Source organism: Cibotium barometz, chromosome 28 (genome assembly GCF_041138505.1).
Source record: "Cibotium barometz isolate CiBa-2024 chromosome 28, ASM4113850v1, whole genome shotgun sequence".
Taxonomy (NCBI): Eukaryota; Viridiplantae; Streptophyta; class Polypodiopsida; order Cyatheales; family Cibotiaceae; genus Cibotium; species Cibotium barometz.
Window position 1 is genome coordinate 40,453,624 of NC_141073.1, and position 12,714 is coordinate 40,466,337.

General features: G+C 36.4%; 1 long non-coding RNA gene across 1 annotated transcript in view; it reads right to left on the bottom strand.

Moving 5' to 3' along the window:
* Window positions 1-317: 317 nt before the first annotated feature.
* The window catches only part of LOC147622821 (uncharacterized), an 80,768-nt gene continuing 68,371 nt past the window's right edge, over window positions 318-12,714 (bottom strand). The window contains exon 2 of the long non-coding RNA XR_015269533.1: window positions 318-568. This is a non-coding gene — a long non-coding RNA (uncharacterized LOC147622821). The remainder of the gene's footprint in view (window positions 569-12,714) is intronic.

Here is a 12,714-nt window from a genome sequence, read left to right on the forward strand (position 1 = left end):
CATTTTGGTATAAATAGGTGACAACACATGGTATTTGAATGTGGTGAAAACTAAGTGTATCCAAATGTGAAAATGTGATAATAAATATCATTTTTACTTTTCTACTTTTTTCAAGGTTTTGAATGAAAAAACCCAATCACCTTAGCTTTATAATTAATTAAGTTCTATACTAATATTGAGTGGTTGTACTTACATACCTCAAAACTCATTTTTTTCCTAAACTAGCACCTTATATTATCGATGAACTAGTGATTGTATTTCGTTAGTTTACATATCAAAATTTATATTTTATTCTACAGACTAATTAGATATCCACATGTTTAGTGGTCGAGTTAACTACCAATCAATTAGACTATTCCTTTAGTAAACCACAAAAAGCTCAAATATAGTGAGTGATTAATCATTCCGCTAAAGGGTGTTTAGCTTTGCTTACCCCTGGTCCTTAGCTTTCATATCTGTTGAGTAGGTGTGTGCTCCAAGCTTCTCTTTGCTCCAAGCTCCAGGCTCCAAAATTGATTTTTTCATTTTCTTCACTCACTCACAAAGCCCTAATAGAGAGCACTAGGCTCTGATACCATGATAAAAGACAGAGAATGAGAGAGCACACACACACATGAGAGAAAACCCTAATAGATTAATGTAACCCTAACCATAAACCATATCCAATCTCACACAATGTATAATAGAAAAAGCCTACACACCACACACTACATGTGATGTGTTCACACACCAAATAACCCTATCTAAAGTCACTCACATTGTGGCCAGCTGGACGCGGCCATTTATTATCACACATGTGTTATGGTCTACCATGTCAGCACATATCGTGCCTCACTCTAGCTATTATTGAGCTTGTAATCTCAACAAGTTATAGCTCTTTAGGAACCACTTTCATTGAGATCTTATAGTTTTTTAAGAAACTCTTTTGGTGATATCTTATAGTTTATAGACTGATGTATAGGAATCTTAGATAGTGTATTCCTCAAAACCGGATCTTAACTACTAGGAGAGCCTTTGATCACATTTACTATGCATGTTTGTTCACATGTATCATCACTCTATAAGAGCTAGTCTTGGTCGTTTGATGACCTCTTTAAAGAATAAAATAAATATTGCCTTATCTTCTTCTTGAATCTTATCTTTTATTTTTAGTAATATTGTGTAAAATTAAATATGCAGTGCAACATTTCTAGGTCTTATTGGAAAACCACCACTTCCTACAGAAGAGGTACACTCAAAGGATTTGTATCCTATACAAAGGTGTAAGTGCACTAAAATGTGATGTTTGGGTAGTAGAAGTTTTTAATTATGCAGTTTCTTGTTTCACCAATCTCTACCAGTGAAACATTTTTCATTATACTTTAAAATATTAAACCACTTGACTTCCACTACAAGGTAGATTCCAACGATTGTGCTTTGAAATAGTAAACCACTTGACATCCACTATAAGGTAGCTTCCAATGATTGTGACATCCATTGTAGATCCTAACATTGGAATCGACAAATTATATTCCACCAACAATTGTGACATCCATGGTTGTGCCTTCCCCACTATAAGAAGGTAGTGGGTAATCTATAATCTACAAGGTATATTTCAATGATTGTAATATCTATGGACGTCACAATCATTGGAATCTACCTTGTAGCAAAAAAGGCATAACTTGAGCAATAATGTCACCATCATTGGAATTTATGTTGTAGTAGGGAAGGTATAATTTGAGCATATCAACTCAAAATTTGCTAGAGGTGGTAGACTTAGAATCTCCTTTTCACTTGGGATTTCTAAATGTATGTTACATGTGGGGATTTTGATGTAAGATACAAAAGATTCACCACGATTTCCTTTTTTTAATAAAAGCGATGAAATGGCTTAAAGGACTCTTTTTTAGTTGAATGTTTTCTATTGTGATGATCCAATACACCACTAGAGATTAAGTGCATCCACCCATGGAGATTTGATAAGATATATCGTTTTTCTTATCAATTTGTTTGAGATTATTAAAGAGTTTTTATGAGCAAATTTACACATGACTTGGCTATTTAGAGTTAATCTTTATTAACTATTGCACAATGAATTGACCACTTACTTGAAACCATTAAGGATTAGTTTACACCATTGATTAAATTACACAATTAATTATCACTTAAAATAAGTCAAGGATTATTTAAGGATTAGTTTACACCATTGATTAAATTACACAATTAATTATCACTTAAAATAAGTCAAGGATTATTTATTGCCATTCTTGTAAACAAAAGAACACTTTTGTGGCTATTAGAGAATTTGGTAATTTTTTCTTTATTTAAGTTTATTGTTTCAAATAATTTTTTCTACTAGGGAATTACTCTTATCGCAAGATACTAGTTAAAAAGTAATACCAAGTGCTAAGGATCTTAAAAAACATAGTTTTTCTCGTGATCATGATTCAGGCCCTTTTTGAGAAACAAAACAAACAAACTTTGGTGTAAAAACATCTCACATATTTTTCAACCACACTACAAATGCAATATAGAATTTTTCTATACGTATTGAATTAATTGACATGTACCTTATATCAATAAATACTCGCTTTTGTTTTCATATCTCCTTTAAAATAAGGCTATTACAACATTTTCAGGTTTTTGTTAGTATTTGTAAGATTTATAAAGTAATAGGTACTTTTACAATAGGTAATGAATGCATGCTAAATCAACATCCTCAATAAGTTTCATGGAATTGGAAGGTGATTTGCTTCCTCACTTCTTCAATTTTCATTAAAAAAAGTATAAATTCACTTTTATGGCTCAAGACACTAGTTTTAATTGCTCCTTTACATGACTAGTGTTAACAACTACAATTTTGAAGCAATATACATGTGATATCAATATTTTATTAATTAAATAGAATACTCACCCAATAAAATACCAAGTTAGTCAAAAGTCAATTAGAAACATCATTATTGATCGTTTTCTTTATTTAACCTCTACAAAACTCAATTAGTGAGTAATAAATCATTGCACAGAAAGAGGATCATTGTACTCTCTCTTCATCATTTTTGTGTTTATATATTTTATATTTCTTCTAAAATTAAGAAAGCTTAAAAGTGCTCACTTGGGTATTTCCTAAATCACATTTATTAAGGATTAATTATTCAATATTGAAAAACTTTGATTATATTATTAAAACTAAGTCTTTGCCTAGTTTGACCCCCACATACGTGTGTATCTTTGGATAAAATCCAAAAGCACTAATTTGAAGGAAATGATGCAAAACAAGCTGGATTAAATAGGATTAATAGGTTTGTTAACTGAGATTAATTCAATCCAACAGGTTGCGCAGGTGGATGTGGTTGGTAGGATAGATCACCACAGTCTCAAGAGAATTTTCTGCCATCATTTGGTGCTAGAGGTGGTCATAGTTATGCAACTCAAAGAGGTCAAGATAATGCTCGTAGAAAAAGTCATTGGCAGGCCAACAATCATCTATGCAACATGTAGATTGTCACAATTGTGGAAAGTTTGATCACATGGCTCTTGACTGTTATCGTAAACCACATGATTTGAAAGGGGTAAAGCACATGGTCGTAATTTTTTATCCAACATTCATGATGGTAGTGCAAATCGTTTATTTGCAATGAAGCATGTAGTAGGTTCTATGATGATACATGGAGATAGTGATGGTACATGGTATATGGATTCAGGAGCATCAAATCAGATGACTTGCCATGGTGAGTGGTTTGAGTATATGCAAACAATGGATGAAAAAGGATATGTGGAGACAGGTGATGACAACACTCAGCATGCTATCACTCATGTTGGGAGTGTGCCATTGGTGATGCATAATGGCGAGGTGAAGTCTATGCCAGATGTTTTGTATGTGCCTTCCATTACAAAGAGTTTGGCTTCTATTGGTTAAATGCTTGATCAAGGATGACAATTACGATTAGACGAGCATGGTTGCTTCATTGGTGGAGACTTTAAGAATGGCTATAGAGTTATTTCCAAGGGCAAGAATGAATGCAAGTTATTCAAATTGGATGGAAGTATTCCATAGTTGAAGTCAGCTATGTTTTCTAAAAGTCATAATGTGATCCAAGATATTGATATATGGCACAAATGTATTGGACATGTGAACATACAAAATTTCAAGAATATGTAATCAAGAGACATAGTCGGTGGACTGCCCAGATTCAAATATGATGGGAGTATGCATGTATGTGATGCTTGCCAGTTTCGAAAGCAAGCAAGGTTTCCATTCCGTAGAGAAGACAACATGAGCAGCAGGCCACTGGAGATTGTTCACAGTGATGTATGTGGGCTTGCACAAAGCCCATCTATTTATGGTAGCAGGTACTATGTAGTCTTCATTGATGATTATAGCAAGATGAATTGGATCTATTTTCTCAAAGAGAAGAGTGAAGTGTTAACAAAGTTCATGGATTTCAAAGCATTTGTAGAAAAGAAATATGGTTGTTGGATCAAATTCTTGAGGATAAATGGAGGTGGTGAATACACCTCACATGCATTTGAGGACTTCTTGAGGAAGAATGGCATTAGAAGGTAGGTTTCATGCAAGTACACACCTCAGTAAAATGGTGTTGTTGAGAGAAAAAACTGGGTCATTGGTGATGTGGCTAGGGAGATGCTAAATAAGAAGAGCATGCCAAACGTTTATTGGGCAGAAGCATGCGCCACATTAGGACCTCAATGGAAGGCTTCTTGGGCCCTTTTATTTGGCAGTTTAAGGGAGTCAAACCTTTTCTCTTAAGAAGAAACGTTTTCTAATTAAGCTTCAAAACGGCTACTTTATTCGAATTTGAATTTTGGGGGGAAAATGGAATTTAAAATCTAGCGGATAAAACCATATCATGTAACATATCTATGGAAAGCTCTTGATGCATAGATCACGGATCTGTAATCTCCGCTCAAATCGGAGCTTGTATGTAGAAGTTATGGAGGTCCGAAAATTGTAAAATTGCCCCCCCCCCCCCCCTTTTTGGGAAAAAAAGTGCACCCTTTGACCACTCTTACACCTCTCTTAAAAACCCAACATTTCAGTCCACATGGCAACCCCCAATTTGGCTTCCTTAATCACCTTGATTAGGCTTGGGCAAATTAAAGGGCCCAAGAAGACCCCATTCACTTCCTAATGCAATGGTGTATTTGCTTAACAAGACATCTACAACTACCATACATGAAAGTATGCTAGAGATGCATCTTACTCATATAAACCAAACATTGGGCATCTAAAAGTGTTTAGTAGCATTACTTATGTGCATGTGCCAAATGAGAAGAGGAAAAAACTTAATCCAAAGGTAGAAAAGTGCATCTTTGTTGGGTATGCACATGATTGTAAAGCATATAAATGTTACAATCCATATACTAAGCAAGTGCTTATTTCATGAGATGTGGTGTTTGATAAACTTGATATTGGTACAAAGCAAAAGATGAGAATGCCAGTGATTCAAGTGATGATATGCAGGTGGAATTGCCACAAGCAAGGTCTGATTCTATGTTTGGGCCACAAGAGTCAAGTGTGGTAGGAATGTATATCCATGGTAAGGGTGTTCGATAGTGGAAGCACTAGCAAGGTGTTTGAGGAATGATACTGGAAGCACTAGCAGTAGTGCTATGGACAAAGGAAAGAAGAAAGTTGAAGGTATTGGAATTACAAGATATGAGTCATCTAGTTTGGAGGGTTTGGATGAGGAAGTTGGCATACTAGTCGCACAAGCAAGAGAGATATGTACCTCCACATGCTAGAGTGATAGGTGTACAAAGTGATCCATAGGATTTACAAAGATCACAGAGAGTCAGGTATCTAGTTGACATGTTGACATACTGTGGTTTTGCTATGCACTATGCATATATGACCTCTTTGGTAAAGCATGTGGAACCTACATGCTATGCAAAAACTATTGAAAAACATGTGGTTTTGCTATGCACTATGCATATATGACCTCTTTGGCAAAGCATGTGGAACCTACATGCTATGCAAAAACTATTGAAAAGCATGTACGGGAAAAGGCAATGGATGAGAAGATGAACACATTGGTTCATAATGATACTTGAAATTTGGTTGCCTTACCACAAGGCAAGAATGTGATTGGCTATAAATGGGGTTATAAGATGAAAAGCAAGTCAGATGGTTTGATTGAGCATCATAAAGCACGACTAGTTTTTAAGGGTTATATACAAGCCCAAGGCTTGGATTATGATAAGACATTTTGTCATGTGACAAAGATGGAAACTCTGAGATGGTCAGTATTGCCATGGCTGCAACAAATGGTTGGGAAATACATCAAATGGATTTCAAGAATGCATTTCTAAATGGTGATTTGCAAGAGGAATTCTTTTTGAAGCAGCGAGAGGGTTATGTACACCCAAGGTACCCCACTCACGTATGCAAGTTGAAAAAAGCACTTTATGGGCTAAAACAAGCACCTCTTGCTTGGAGTGATAAGATAAGCCAATATCTTATCTCTATTGGTTTTCAGGTTTCTATGGCAGATTCTTTACTATATGTGAAGAAGATAGATCTTGGGATTGTTGTGGTTATCATCTATGTGGATGACTTGATTTAGGTGATCATGCTACAGATATTATGCATGTCAAGAAGGCATTGAGTGGATAGTTTGATATGAAAGACTTGGGTGATTTGAGGTACTTTCTTGGCATTGAAGTGGTCAAAGATCATGGAGGAATATCGCTAGTCCAGCATCAATATGCATTGGATATGTTGGCTAAATATGAGATAACTAGTTGTAAATCCATGAGTACACCCTTGGAACAAAATGTGAAGTTGGGGTTGATTTTGGTGAAGAGTTAGAAGATCCATCTATGTACATGAAGATGGTTGGCAACCTTATTTACATAACTATTCCACGACCAAACTTAAGTTATATTGTGGGGCTAGTGAGTCAATTTATGCAAAGCCCTAGGAAGCCTCATTTGGACGCACTGAGATAGATCATGTGTTATGTCAAGACCACCCACATTATGGTCTTCTTTATCAGAATAGTAAAGGCTTAGATGTATATGGCTACACAGATGCAGATTGGGTAAGTAGCTCTTATGACAAGATGCATGGTAAAGGCTTAGATGTATAAGGCTACATAAATGCAGATTGGGCAGGTAGCTCTTATGATGATAGGAGATCTACTAGTGGTTATGCCTTTATATTTGGAAGTGCCATTGTGAGTTGAAGTAGCAAGAAGCAACCCACTATTGTTTTATCCAGTACAGAGGTTGAGTAGTACAGAAGAGCAGCCATAGCTGCATGTGAAGGAGTATGGTTAAAGAAACTCCTGACTGATTCAGGTGAGCTTATTGAGGGAAATGTTGTCATACATTGTGACAACATGAGCAGCATACACTTGGCTTCATGGGTGGACCAAACATATAGAGGTACACTATCAATTTGTCAGGGAGAAAGTGTTGGATGGTACAATGGATTTAAAGTATGTGAAGACTAAAGACAAGGTTGCGAACATTTTTAGGAAGCCACTTGGGAGAGAGAAGTTTGAGTACTTCCATACCATGTTGAGAGTACATGCAATGAGCTTGAGAGGGAGTGTTGATAGCTTGAGCTCATCTTCATCTATGGTTGTATATCATGAGCTTGAGAGAGACTGATGAGATTACAAGATCGATGACATTTGGATCCAGGCATGATATGTGCTGGGTGGCATGGTAAATCATTGTAGCATGTGTGACAATAAATGGTCGCGTCTAGCTAGCAATAGTGTCAGGACATTAGATAGGGTTATTTGGTGTGTGAACACAACACATGTAGTGTGTGGTGTGTAGTCTTCTTCTATTATGCATTGTGTCATAGTGGATATGGTTTCCCTCAATGGTTAGGGTTACATTAATCTATTAGGGTTTTCTCTCATGTGTGTGCTCTCTCATTATCTGTATTTTGTCACGCCTCTCACAACATCCAGTCAAAATAAGGATAATTTCAAGGCAATGTTCTTCGTTGATTGCTTATCTTAGCTATAGGTTACCATATGATCCACAATCCCAAGTACCACATTCCTCCGATTAATAGTGATTGGAAAGTTGAGGCTCTCAAAGTGTTAAGCTAGATCTCTACGACAACCCAATCATACTAAGGGTACTGTAACTCACTCTAGGCCTCATATCACAATATCCTAATGTTTGGTGGCTATTTTGTTAGTTCCTCTCATTTTTACTAGAATAATATTTATACATGAAAGGATAATGATTCCTCTAGGTGTATTTCCTTCATAATTCCCACAAGTAGGGAAAATCCAGGAGCTCCCCAAGGCTCAATAAGATGTTGATAGCCGTTTTTTCGGCTATCCACATTACCACAAGCAGCTACCTCGGCCAAGGAAAATCATATAAACTCTTTGTCATAAATACCTTTTCACTGTAAATAGGCGTGTGTGCGTTAGGGACTTTACCCATATCTTCTATATATTTTTTTTTTGCTAGCTACTCATCAAAAATAAATAAAATTATTACGGCCCATTTTGTGTAAATATTTCATTTCATATAAGAGCCTAAATATGGGGGTCTCTATTTTCTCTAGTTATGTAAATACTTCATTAGGTGTGTGTATTACAAAACCTAAATATATTTTTATTTATTTATTACTATTATTATTATTATTCTTCATAATACTTTTGGACCATCATCGTACATATGCTTCAACTTCACCATACATAAGTAAATCCTATGCCCTCACATTTCTACCCACACCATGTAGAAAGCCTACTACCCAAATCACTTTTTTCCTTAGACTATTTCATCTTTTATTCTCTCATCTACCCTAAAATAATGAGGGTCTCCCTCCTTTTTGACTTTCATAGTTTAGTATTTTTGTATATATTTTTTACTATTAAATATTTTATATATTTTCATTAAATACTTTTTCATATATCAATTATTTTTATATATTTTATTCACAATTAGATCTCTTTGTTTATTTTATTTTCCTATCATAATAACCATATTGTCATGATATGTTGACTAGTTAAATACTAGCTTGTTTTTTCTTATTATGTAAATCCTTTATAAAATAGAAAAAATCTCCTCCATGCAAGTGTCCATATACACTTGAGTCTCTAAGGTCAGGGTATGATGTATTGGGGGGCTCACTCTTGGAGCTATCAAGAAATTCCACCAATGGGGACCCACACAAAGATTTTAAAAATTCAAAAAATACATGATTCTGCTGAATTTTTTGCGCCCGTCTTCACTCCAAATTTGGACTGGTCATCAACAGACAAAAGTTAGCTCGGGAGCTCACAAATATGCTCAATTTTTTTGAGACTTTTTGGAGCTAATGGCGGTGAGATATGAATTTTTTATTGAACCCCAGTCTGCCCACTTTTTGGCAAGGTACACCTAGTCTCTTCTCACCTCCCTTACACATTCATCACCTACACACTTACTCATTCCTTTCTCACTCCATCAAACCTGCAAACTTCATGTCCTCTCTCACCCTCTCCACCTTTGCCCTCTCCTTCCCTCTCCATTTGCTCTCATATCTACTCTACACCCATACCTCATCTCCATTTCTCTCCCTACTACTCCCATATTACTAAATTATTTTTCCAATCTCAAAAAATACATAAAAATTCAGCATGAATGTATCATATTAACCTCTGTAAATATGGGTTTCCATCTACAAAAACCCCCATGTTCTTCACCTCAATCAACTTTTGTAGCGTCGAATGCAAGAAGGAGATCGGCGGTTAACTTAAAGATCTACACATGGGAGAATCCAAGCTTCTTCGAGCTTTCAACCACACAAAGGATCTTTCCAAATCTTTACTCCTCACACTCATTTTGTACATTGTATTACTAACCTTTTATAGTGATTACTAACTACTAACCACACTAACATTTGTAAATAAGCACCCACTCTACTACTTTTGGAGTAGGCATTACTACAAGTTATTTGCTCAAACCTCTACATCACACTCTCCTCTCATCTTCAATAATTCTCTCACCTTGAGTCCACATCTATGTGACTCAAGGGATAAGAAGAGGCCCACTCTCATTTCAAAATAAAAAATCCATAATCTATGATTTTCCATAATAAGATTGATTAGGCTTAATCCTAATTGGGGCTTCTCAAACCTATAAATAGAGCCCCCCTCCATTCCTTATAAAAGGGAGATTACACACATTGTACACCACTCCTAACTCTAGTGTGTAAGGAGATAGTGAAGCTTGAAGCTTGAAGCTAGCTATGTCATTGTGAGGGCTTGAGTGATGCCATACTCCCTATCATAATTGTATCTTGCCTTTGTGCATCAATAACATTAGTAGTTTGGGTGCAATTGTGTACAAAATCTTGGACTCCTACATCTCCAAAGTTTATTTATGCGAGGCGGTCCAATTTTTGATTTAAGGTAAATTTGATCCTTGTATTTTGTGGTGTGATTTTATGCTTGGAGGCTTGAGGGCTTATTTTTGATTTGTTGCCTTTCAATTCATGGTAAGAGGATTGTATGGTGAGAGGGCTCCCGTAACCTTAAGACCAAGTGCATAGCGACAACAAAATCAAGCTTATATTGTCTCTCTAAGTTCTTCTCCAAGTTTGGTGTGCATCTATTTGTGTTCTGCTAGTCTCCTCCACACATAATACCATATGTTATGAGTGTTTGTTGAGAGTGTGTGTGTCTTTTGCTTGATGTATATGGTTAGCTTGTATTGATTGGCTACAAGGAAAGATCTTTGGTGTCCTAGTTCACACACATAACTAGGTGGTGCCCCTTTTCTTGTTGGGTGTGTGGTTTTGGGATTCTTATGTTTGTGTTGCGTTGTGCCCCAAGCCCATTGAGCAACACGGGAGCCTTGAGGAGTGCTTAGAGGCCGCTCTTCTTGTTGCCCGCCTCGGACTGCCTCAATGTCTAAAATCCTCGATTATAAAGACAACTCTTCTATCCTTATTCATGATTACCATCTAATCTACTCTTCCCAAGTTTGTTTCTCTTGGAAAGTATCTGCACAACTCAGATCCACTTGAAGCCCAAATCAGTGTTTTTTTCTACTTTGATTAGATCCATAAGCTTAGTCTACCCCCATCGAATCCCATGGGTTAAGTCTTTTGCTCGCTAGAACTATGGAATCAATGTGAGCTTACGTAATTATAGTAAAACATTGGTATAAAATGTAAAAAAGTAAAAAGAGACTCAAGTCAACTTGGGCCTAAGGATGAAGGGGATGTGAAAGGAGCCAAGGGTTAGGACTAGGACTTGACATGCTCATAAACATTAATAAGTGTAGTGTGAAAGGATGGCCTAGTGAATATGGGGCCTTATCTCTTATGAACCTTGATAATCATTTTCCTAATGAACATTAACCTTTATTTTCCTAATCATAGGCTAATCTCTTTCATCTTTGTTAATATTTTATTAATCCATTCTTTGTTTAACTAATCTAGTTCAATGGCTAGAAGCTCTTGTTTGATCTATTGTTTTTTTCCTATTTTCTATCAATTTTCATCATTTTTTGCACTTTCTTGATTTTCTTGATCAAGAATATGGCTATGGTGATCATGAGTGGTGAAAATCCCATTTCTATTGTTGATTTTCTTGATCAAGAATATGGCTATGGTGATCATGAGTGGTGAAAATCCCATTTCTATTGTTAATTCCTAAATCTTTTGCGTTATGGGCTTACTGTGGACTGAAAATTTGAGATAATACACCAAATTACAAGCTACAAGACCAAATTTGGGTTTTCAAAAGTCCTTAATTTCACTAATCATGATATCTTTTCCTAATCAATGTTTCTTATGCTAATCTAGGATAATGAGACTAGCTACTTTCATTCATTGGTATCAAACCATCCCCAGTCAAGAGGTTTCATCCTCAAAACCTTAGGTATACATGTACAAACTTGCATGGATGGAGTATACCATCAAGGACTCATGTCAAGTAGCATGCTCATACATGAGACATGTATGTTGGAAATAAAAAAACATATGTATGGCTATAAAGTTCCTCCAGTGCCCTCAAATAAAGCCATATCATGTACTCCATAATGGCATATATACTTCATGAAGCCTCCATGCATTGTGCATCCAAAACCAAAAGGTATAGAGCTATCAAAATATTGATTTCTAGAAATTCCAGCAATCCGTTGTTGTAAAGAATTGGTGGAACACCATATAACCTCTATAGATTATTCATTGCCTGGCTTTGGCCAAAAGGCTTTGTAATTTTTATTCTCACCCACATGGTATGAGGGTAACCATGCCCGAGGTCACCTAGAAGCTCGAAATGGTTGTCGTGTGATATGTGCATGAGTGATGCATGTGTGAGGTGCATGCGCATGGGTTGGTTGCCACCCGAACTTCCATGTTCAAATTGGACTCAGTGGTTCCGCTGTGAGTGAGTCGGCTCAAAATGGACTAGGTGTCTAAGATGGTAGACACATGCACACATTTTTGGTTGATGGAGACTCCAATGTATCATTGAGGGGGGGTGTTGAGAGGTAGCGATTGCGATTGTGCAATGCTACATTGATATGGATGATGGGTGATGGGTGAGTTGTGGAACATCTCGATTAAGAGGGGGTATTGAGAGATGTAATCGTGGTGTTGTGTGTATGTGGGAAAGCACACCCCAAAGGTGCAAGATATTGTGGCAAGATGGGAATGCCACATGTAATATTGAATGGTGTGTGAGTGTTGACCAAAAGAGTGGAAAAGAGAGTGCCACATGGATGATGATGTGTAAAGTGGGATAA